General features: G+C 38.6%; 1 non-coding gene across 1 annotated transcript; it reads left to right on the forward strand.

Moving 5' to 3' along the window:
- The first annotated feature begins 7,081 nt into the window (after positions 1 to 7,081).
- On the forward strand, positions 7,082 to 7,222 carry LOC129669374 (small nucleolar RNA SNORA48). The gene has a single exon (XR_008719023.1). It is a non-coding gene; the product is annotated as a small nucleolar RNA SNORA48 (small nucleolar RNA).
- Positions 7,223 to 9,032: the final 1,810 nt, after the last annotated feature.

Here is a 9,032-nt window from a genome sequence, read left to right on the forward strand (position 1 = left end):
ATCTCTATGATTCTAATAAAAATAAATAAATTTATTTTCAATAAATGTCTTCTGAGTATTTTTATATTCAGAATTTAAATTCTAGATTTTTCAAACTACTTAGCTGTAAATTTTTTAAGTTTTAAACGTCTTCCCAGTAATTATTTATTTCAGATAAATTGGCTTATTCACCTTGAAAAGTACACACATAATGCTTATTTTGTTGGACTCCTTGTGGGGGTCTTGTCACCTCCCTGACATTCTATATCCTCCTTCTTCTCTAAAACTCCCTGTGCTCTTCCCAATTTTTGGCTATGAGTCTCAGCATCTGCTTTGACCCTCTTCTAAAAATTCTGAGCCAAGAGGGTCTTGCACAGACAGATGTAATAATCAAGGACCCTGCATGAAAAGACCCTGGAACCCCTGCTCAGATGCAGCCTATTGATAGCTCAGTTTCCATGTAGGAACAGATGTTGCTTCTGCCATGAACTCTTTTGCCTGCTCTTTGATCACTTTCCCCTGGTGATGAGGCCACAGAGGAAGAGGATCCAGGCAGTCTGGATGAAACACGATAAGCTATGGTCAGATGGCAGGTAAGGAGAACTCCCACTTTCATTGGACTAGGGGAATAGGACAGGGTTGAAGTAAGAATGAGGGTGGGAAAGGGAGGAACTGAGGATGCGGCTAGCACTGGGATATACAATGAATAAATTGTAAAAAAATAAATTCTTATATATTTTTCAAAATATAACAACATATTTTTGTGTTTTATGAGTTTATTTTTTCTTTTTTAAAAATTAATTTATTTTTTATTAATTATAGTTTATTCACTTTGTATCCCAGCTATAGCCCCATCCCTCATTTCTACCTGACCCCACTGTCCTTCCCTCATATCCTCTCATGCCTCTCCCCAAGTCCACTGTTAGGAGAGGGGGTTTCCCTCTGACCCTAGACTATCAGTTCATATCAGGGCTGGCTGCACTGTCTTCTTCTTTGACCTCATAGGGAGGTGATTAAAGAGACAGCCACTGAAGTTCATGTCAGAAACAGTCCCTGTTCCCATTACTGGGGTACTCACACAATAGAAACAGAAGGAAAATTACCAAACTCATTCTATGAAGCCACAATCACCTTGTTACCTCAACCACACGAAAACCCAACAAATAAAGAGAATTTCAGATCTATTTCTCTTGTGAACATTGATGCAAAAATACTCTCTAAAATACTTGCAACCTGAACCGAAAAACACATAAAAGATATCATCCAAAATGACCAAGTAGGCTTCATCCCAGGCACGCATGGTTCATTCAACATACAGAAATCTATCAATATAATCCACCATATAAACAAACAAAGGAGTAAAAACACATGATCATCTCCTTAGATGCAGAAAAAGCATTTGATAAAATCTAACACCCATTCATATTTAAAGTCTTGGAGAAATCAGGGATACAAGGCACATACTTAAGCATAGTAAAGACAATACACAGCAAGCCTATAGCCAACATCAAAATAATAGAGGGAAACTTCGATCAATCCTGCTGAAATCAGGGATAAGGCAAGGCTTCCCATTCTCTCTGTATCTCTTCAACATACTACTTGAAGACTTAGCTAGAGCAATAAGACAACTAAAGGAGATGAAAGGGATTCAGTTTGGAAAGTAAGAAGTCAAATATCACTATTTGCAGATGATACGAAGTATACATGAGTGACACTGAAAATTTAATTAGAGAACTCCTTCACCTGATAAACACCTTCAGCAAAGTGGCTGGATACAAAACCAATTCAAAAAAAAAAAAAATCAGTAGCCTTCCTGTATACAAAAGGCAAAAGGGCTAAGAGAGAAATTAGGGAACCCATACCATTCCCGATAGCCACTAATTCCATAAAGTACCTTGGTGTAACTCTAACCAAGCAATTGAAGGACCTATTTGAACAAAAGTTCAAGTCTCTGAAGAAAGAAATTGAAGAAGATATCAGAAGATCGAAAGATCTCCCATTCTCATGGATTGGTAGGATTAACAATAGTGAAAATTACATATTTTTGAGGTCATCAAGAATCTATAGAAAATAAAACCTATAACTGAAAAATGAATGTTAAGCACCTCAGTCCCCATGTGGGTCCTTTACTAAAGGGACAGGTGGCTGTCTCTGACATGGACTCTGTTATAGACTCATTGATCACTTCCTCTAGGTGGGGTGGCCTTGTCTGACAACAGAGGAAAACGATGCAGCCAATCCTGATGAGACTGTATAGGCTGAGGTCAGTTGTTAGTGAAGGACGGTTCCCCCCTCCCCGAGACCAGGGAAAGGCATAGGGAAGAGAGGGAGGGAGTGTGGGACCAGAATGAGATGAGGGAAGGGACTGTGACCAAGGTGTAAAGTAAACAACTTTTAAGAAATTAAAGTAAAAAAATGAATAAATATAATATGTTAATCATTCAGAGGTTTTATACATTTTTTTCAAATACCTCACTTGCAAGGGGAGATAGAACTGACAGAGGTAGTGGCTGAAGAGAGGGAACAAGGTAGGAGAGGGCACACACTTAGAGAGTTTATAAGGGGGAGAAGGTGAGAGCAAAGCTAAGAGGTCAGAAATCATATAAAGAAAACAGAAACAGAGTATGGGAGTATTTCTGTGACAAGATGGTGATCTAACTTAGGGTAGATCCCTGAGAGGATATGAAAGGAATTCAACCAGTTACTCCTAGTAGCAGAGGCCATAAAGACACCTTCTAACTAGACTAGTCTTCAATAGGGCGAAGGGAACTCCAACTCACCTACAAAAACTTCAACCCCAAATTTACCCTGTGTACAAGATATGCACATGTAAAGATAGAGCACAGACTGACAGAATGACCAACTAATGCCTAGCCCAATTAAAGACCTACTCTCTCGTAGAGTGCCAACCCCTGACACTATGAATAATGCTCTGCTAAACTTGCAGTCAGGAGCCAAACATAGTTGTCCTTTGAGAGACTCTACCCAGCAATGCCTCAAAACAGATGCTGAAACTCACAGCCAAACATTGACCAATGAAAGAGAAAAGGACATGGAGTTGACAGGAACTCCACAAGAAAACCAACAGAGCCAAATAACTAGGGATCAAAAGGGCTTGCTGAGACTGAAGCAACAATCAAGAACCATACATTAACAAGACCTAGGCACCATACAAAGATATAGTAGATGGACAGCTTAAGATTCAAGTGAGTACTCTAGTAAGTGAAGGGGGGACTGCATAGGAAAAGGACTCACCTGCCAGCTTTTTGATCACTTTCTTCTGACAGAACTGCATTACTAGGCCACAGGGGAAGATGACATGCTCAATCTTGGTGCAACTTGATGAACTGGGATGGATGGGAAAGGGAGCACCCCTTTTCTGAGTAATAGGTGAAGGGGAAGGGAGAGAGAGGAAACATGGGACTGGGAGGGGTAGGGCATATGGCTACAACTAGGATGTAAAGTAAATAAGAAATACATTTTTCAAAATTTTTCATAATTTTCAAAATTGAAAAAAATCAGGGAGATTGATTATCAACTGTCAAGTATTTCAGAGATATTATAAATGTTGCAATTAAATAAAGTCATATTAATGAAAGAATATATGAAAATATGTGTGGAAGATAATTTTGTCTCCAATAGAAAAATTATATTCACTGGATCCAATATCAAGAATTTTAGTGCACTTTGTCCTTCTTATAATTATTGTTGGAATGTGAAGTACTCATTTTGTAAGAGGCACTAAGGACATAAGATCAAAATGACCTGTAAATAAGTAGTTATACACTGGATTTCATTGCAATTTCCACTTGCTTTTCTCCTTTGAAAACAGTTTTAATATATTTTTCTGATCGCTCTGAAGAGTAAATTTTGAATAAATTTGAGATTTGAATTTTAGTTTTTATTTAGATTTAGATTCTGAAAATCTGTTAATTAAAAAGGAACATAAACTGATATGTAGCTTAAATACATCAGAAAAAAAAAGAAACACGTTAAAGTTAATTGGGACCAAAACACAGCTTTTTATCCCTACTTAAATAGATGAAAATAAAGTTCTAGATGATAACCCTTATCTTGGTAAATTGGCCTAATATGTATCTAGGGGGTATAATTTTTCACGCTGAGATTTCTAGGATTCTTAGATAGATAAGTAAGCATGCTGGGATTTGCAGCTAACTCTGAGTTGTTGCTTTTTTTTTTTTTTTTTTTTTTTTTTTTTTTTTTTACCTTTCACCAATAATGTGAACATCTGTAATCATCACAGCAAGATGCTGGCCTGAGTCTTCTGGATGTTGTCTAGCAAAAACCTCTATGGGCAACGTTTGGATAGGCTCACATAAGGAGAATGGACAGTTATTGTTGAGTGTATGGGAGGAAGAAAATTCTGATTTTTGTGAAACAAAATTGTCAATCCTATATAATAAACTTGAATGTGAAGTAAAAAACTTTTCATAAAATATGACATGCAGAGACTTAAGCCTTCACCTCATAGAATAAATTATTTTCAGAAAAAAATTAGAATAACTTTAACAATTCATTACTGTAGAGAAACAAAATGACTTTAAATTAAAACAGAAGCTTAGAGTCTAATCACTTCAAAGTGCTTTCCAAGATACTGTGATGTATAGACACATAATTGATAAACATAACACGACTGTATTTGTGTTTTTTTAAATTTTTTATTAATTACACTTTATTCATTTTGTATCCCCCCCATAAGCCCCTCCCTCCTCCCCTCCCGATCCCACCCTCCCTCCCCTTTCTGCATGCATGCCACTCCCCAAGTCCACTGATAGGGGAGGTTCTCCTCTCCTTTCTGATCTTAGTCTATCAGTTCTCATCAAAATTGGCTGCATTGTCCTCTACCGTGGCCTGGTAAGGCTGCTCCCCCCTCAGGGGGAGATGATCAACGAGCAGGCCAATCAGATTATGTCAGAGGCAGTCCCTCTTCCCATTACTATGTAACCCACTTGGACACTGAACTGCCATGGGCTACATCTGTGCAGGGGTTCCAGGTCATCTCCACGAATAGTCCTTGGTTGGAGTATGATTTTCTGGGAAGTTCCCTGTGTTCAAATTATCTTGTTCTGTTGCTCTGCTTGTGGAATTCCCATCCCCTCTAGCTCTTACTATTTCCCACTACTTACATAAAATTCCATTCACTCTGCCCATCAGTTGGCCATCAGGCTCAGCATCTGCTTTGACAGTCTATACTGCAGAGGCTTTCAGAGGCCCTCTGTGGCAGGTTTCAAGGTTGTTTCCTGTTTTCTTCTGGCTTTCAGAGGCCCTCTGTGGCAGGTTCCGAGATTGTTTCCTATTTTCTTTTTTTTCTGATGTCCATCCTCTTTGCCTTTCAGGATGGGGATTGAACATTTTAGTTAGGGTCCTCTCTTTTGCTTAGTTTGTTTAGATGTACAGATTTTAGTGGGTTTATTCTATGTTGCATGTTTATATGAGTGAGTATATACCATGCGTGTCGTTTTGCTTCTGGGACAACTCACTCAGGATGATCCTTTCCAGGTCCCACCATTTACCTGCAAATTTCATGATTTCTTTATTTTTCATTGCTGAGTAATACTCCATTGTATAGATGTACCACAGTTTCTGCATCCATTCTTCAGTTGAGGGACATCTGGGTTGTTTCCAGCTTCTGGCTATTACAAATAAAGCTGCTACAAAAATGGTTGAGCAAATGTCCTTTTTGTGTACTTGAGCCTCTTTTGGCAAATTTTCTCATGTGGTAGGAATGGAGGGAAAAACAAAGTTAATTATAACAAAGGATGAAAATGAAAAGATGTTTTAAAATATAAAGAAATAAAGGAAATGAAAGGCAGAATATATATATATATATATATGGAGAGAATATATATATATATATATATATATATATATATATATATATATATATATGGAGAGAAAAAATAATTTCATTTTGTATATTTTGTTTATGTTCACACTGGCACATATTTTTCACATTATGGCTGCATTGTTCAGTTTATTATTAGATTGTCTACAGAGTGATGTTGATTATGCCTTTAATAAAAAAAAAAGCACAAAATGGCTATATTGAAGACATTCTCAATTAGACTTTCACAATTTTCTCAAATCATACTCATGGGCTTTAAGTATGTCTGATAAAGCAAATTTAGTTTAACAATCAAACAGAGAAATCTGGTAGACTAAAACTAAAATATATGTTATTTAATAATGTATATTTTCCATTTTCTATAGACCTAGAAACAATGGTTTCTGTTCTGAGTGCAGTTAGAATAGATATGGATAACCACAAATTACTAGATCCCTTAACCTAGGCAGTTTTCTTATTCTCTTCAATAAGTCTACCTAAAATCAGAAAGCACAGTTTTAAGGTATAGTCTTTAGTTTATGCTCTAGATGCTGGGGTTTTCTGAAATATATATGTAAATTTTATTACAGTGTACCTTACATAAAATACCTGAATATTAGAAAAGTTATACATATACATCCCCATTCTAGCTCTCATTAGCTCTTTGACCAGAAAAATAACACTTTAAAATTGCAATAATAAGAGATGTTTTGAGGTATTGCCAGTAACGTTAAAGTTGAATAACATAAAATTGCCACAATGCATCTTGAAAAAAAATGTGGTACATATATATGGGGCATTGCTTTCATTCTTAAAACTATTCTTTATTCATTAACTCAGATTAATAGGTTTGTCCTTAGTTCAAAGAGCGCTTCTCAAATCCATTATATTTTTGAAGACAGTAGTGATGGCAGTACACAAAGCAGCACACATGTGTGTGTAAAATAGAAGTAATAATCATTGCTTTGAGATAGTCTTTAATACTTCTAATAGCTTCAGTTCCTTTATCAGTCAAAATTATTGCAACAGATGATAACAAAAACCCAAATGGACTCAAACCCATTGATACACCCACTTATATTTAACTGAACATTTTTATTAAGAATACTATAGTCACATTCAGTTTGAAGACTTAAAACAATGAAACTTAATCAGTTTCTCACAATAGTACAATTTTAGGAAAGCAACAAGATTTTGTTCATAATGAGACATTAATTAGTTAAAGCAAATTTATTGCTTAGAAATTCAAGGAGAAATTCCCCTTGCAATGGGCAAAGAGACAGCTGTTTGGTGGTGTTGTTCTTATAACTCAGAGGTAGAGAAGCTGTCAGTCCTTTGTTTATCTTAGCTTGAAGCCAGGCTTGATGGTTAAAGTTGTTTTATGCCTAGGACACATAAAAACTAAACCAAACCATACCAATTAAAATCCACACAGCACAGCACAGGAGTAGGAAGACAGACAGAGACATGTTTTCCACTGTGCTACTCAGTGCAGGCAGAAAAAGATACCAACAGACCTCCCCTGTGCCCCACAACACAGGCAGATCATACACACAGAGAACCTCATCTAGCACCATACAGCACAGTGCAAGCAAGCCTTAGACACCCACTTATTGGAGGATGTCACTGTATTGGAAGTTTCGGTTTCTTTGTATGTTGTGTAAGTATGCTTTTTTTTTTTTTAAATCCCAAGTGTGAGATTTTAACTGGGCTATAGTTTGTCCAGAACTGTTAATTGTCTTGTTTGGAGCATGACTTTTTCCAGCTGGTAATGGCCTTCCATATGCAGGGGGAAGAGGGGCATGGTCCAGATATGTGTGTGTATAAATATGAGGACCAAGCGAAGTGGTATTCTGGAGTGGCATTCTGTGTGACAATCGATGTTAGTATGTGGCACGTAGCAGTTTGGGGAGAACAGAGATGGTGTGGTGATTTGGAGAAGACAGATAGAGAGAAACTCTTCGACAGAAAAGTTTCGGGTAGCAAAGGCAAGGAGAAACCTGATATCTGCATCTGCAATTGGCGGAAAATGTTATAGAGCCCTAAAAGAACCCCTTAACTCTAAATAGCAGGGAGAAGTAAACGGGTCTGAAAATCCTCTAACCACTAACCTTTTATCTCTCTTACTTAAGGTTTGGGGTTTGGTGGAAGAGAGGTAGAAGCCTAAGCACCACAAATAAAGTTTTAAAAAAGAACACTACAGGTAGCTTTCCTCTACATGTCACCCAGGGACCTGCCAGCCAGACTGTAGCTGGAACAACCACTATATATGAATATGTGATAGATTGATGGGAAAGAAATAAAAGTGGAGCACCTTCAGCATTATAAAGAGAGATGAAACTAGAGACTTGAGAGTGAAGAGGAATAGCCTGTTGTGAGTGACCAGCCCAGGCACCTGGGTCCATGGTGAGGTCTCAGCCCAAGCTGAAGCTAAAAGCAATGTCTGGGTCTGTGACTATGCAATGGCAGGAGTGGGTGTCTATGTCTGTGGCTTATATCACCAATAGAGAACTTAGGGATGACCCTGATCAAAACAGACATCAGAGACAATATGGATTCTCAAGAGCGGTAGGGAACTAGCCCTGCCCCTCAATGGCTGCAGTGCTCTGGAGTGCTGGCCCCATTTCTCACTAGAGGCAACACTCAGAAGAGAGGACCTTGCACCTCACCTAGGCAGGACAGTGGAGCTGGTCCTGGTGCCTCAGGTATGGGTGAGCTGCCCTAAGTGTGTCAGTTTGGGGAGCTGACCCTGCTACTTATTTTATGTCGAGTAGGACAGGCACAGAGGTGACCAGCCTTGCTACATAACACCTCTGGCAGCCTGCAAAGCTGCTCACAGAGTCATGAGCATGGAAGAGCTGTACTTTACTTACCCCTCACCAGCTGCATCATTTCAGGGTAACACACCTTGTAACTTGCATGGACAGTACAACAGAGCTGACCTGGTGGTAGAGGCACAGAGGAGCTGGTCCCACAGATGAGCGTGGAAATCTGGTCCTGATGACACTTGCCTGCTGTGAGGTAGCATGGGTGTGGGGATGATATCCTCATCCCCTCACTCTTCACCACCATGACAGTTGTGAGAGTTGGCCCTGGGGTCATGAAGTCAGTAATGCTGGCCCTGCCCCTGACCAGCTGCAACACTCAGGAGAGTGGGCCATGTACCTCTCTTGAATTTCACAGTAGAGCTGGCCCAAAGAGAAGAGGC

The sequence above is a fragment of the Psammomys obesus genome, unplaced genomic scaffold (genome assembly GCF_907164565.1).
Source record: "Psammomys obesus unplaced genomic scaffold, mPsaObe1.curated_primary_1811, whole genome shotgun sequence".
NCBI lineage: Eukaryota > Metazoa > Chordata > Mammalia > Rodentia > Muridae > Psammomys > Psammomys obesus.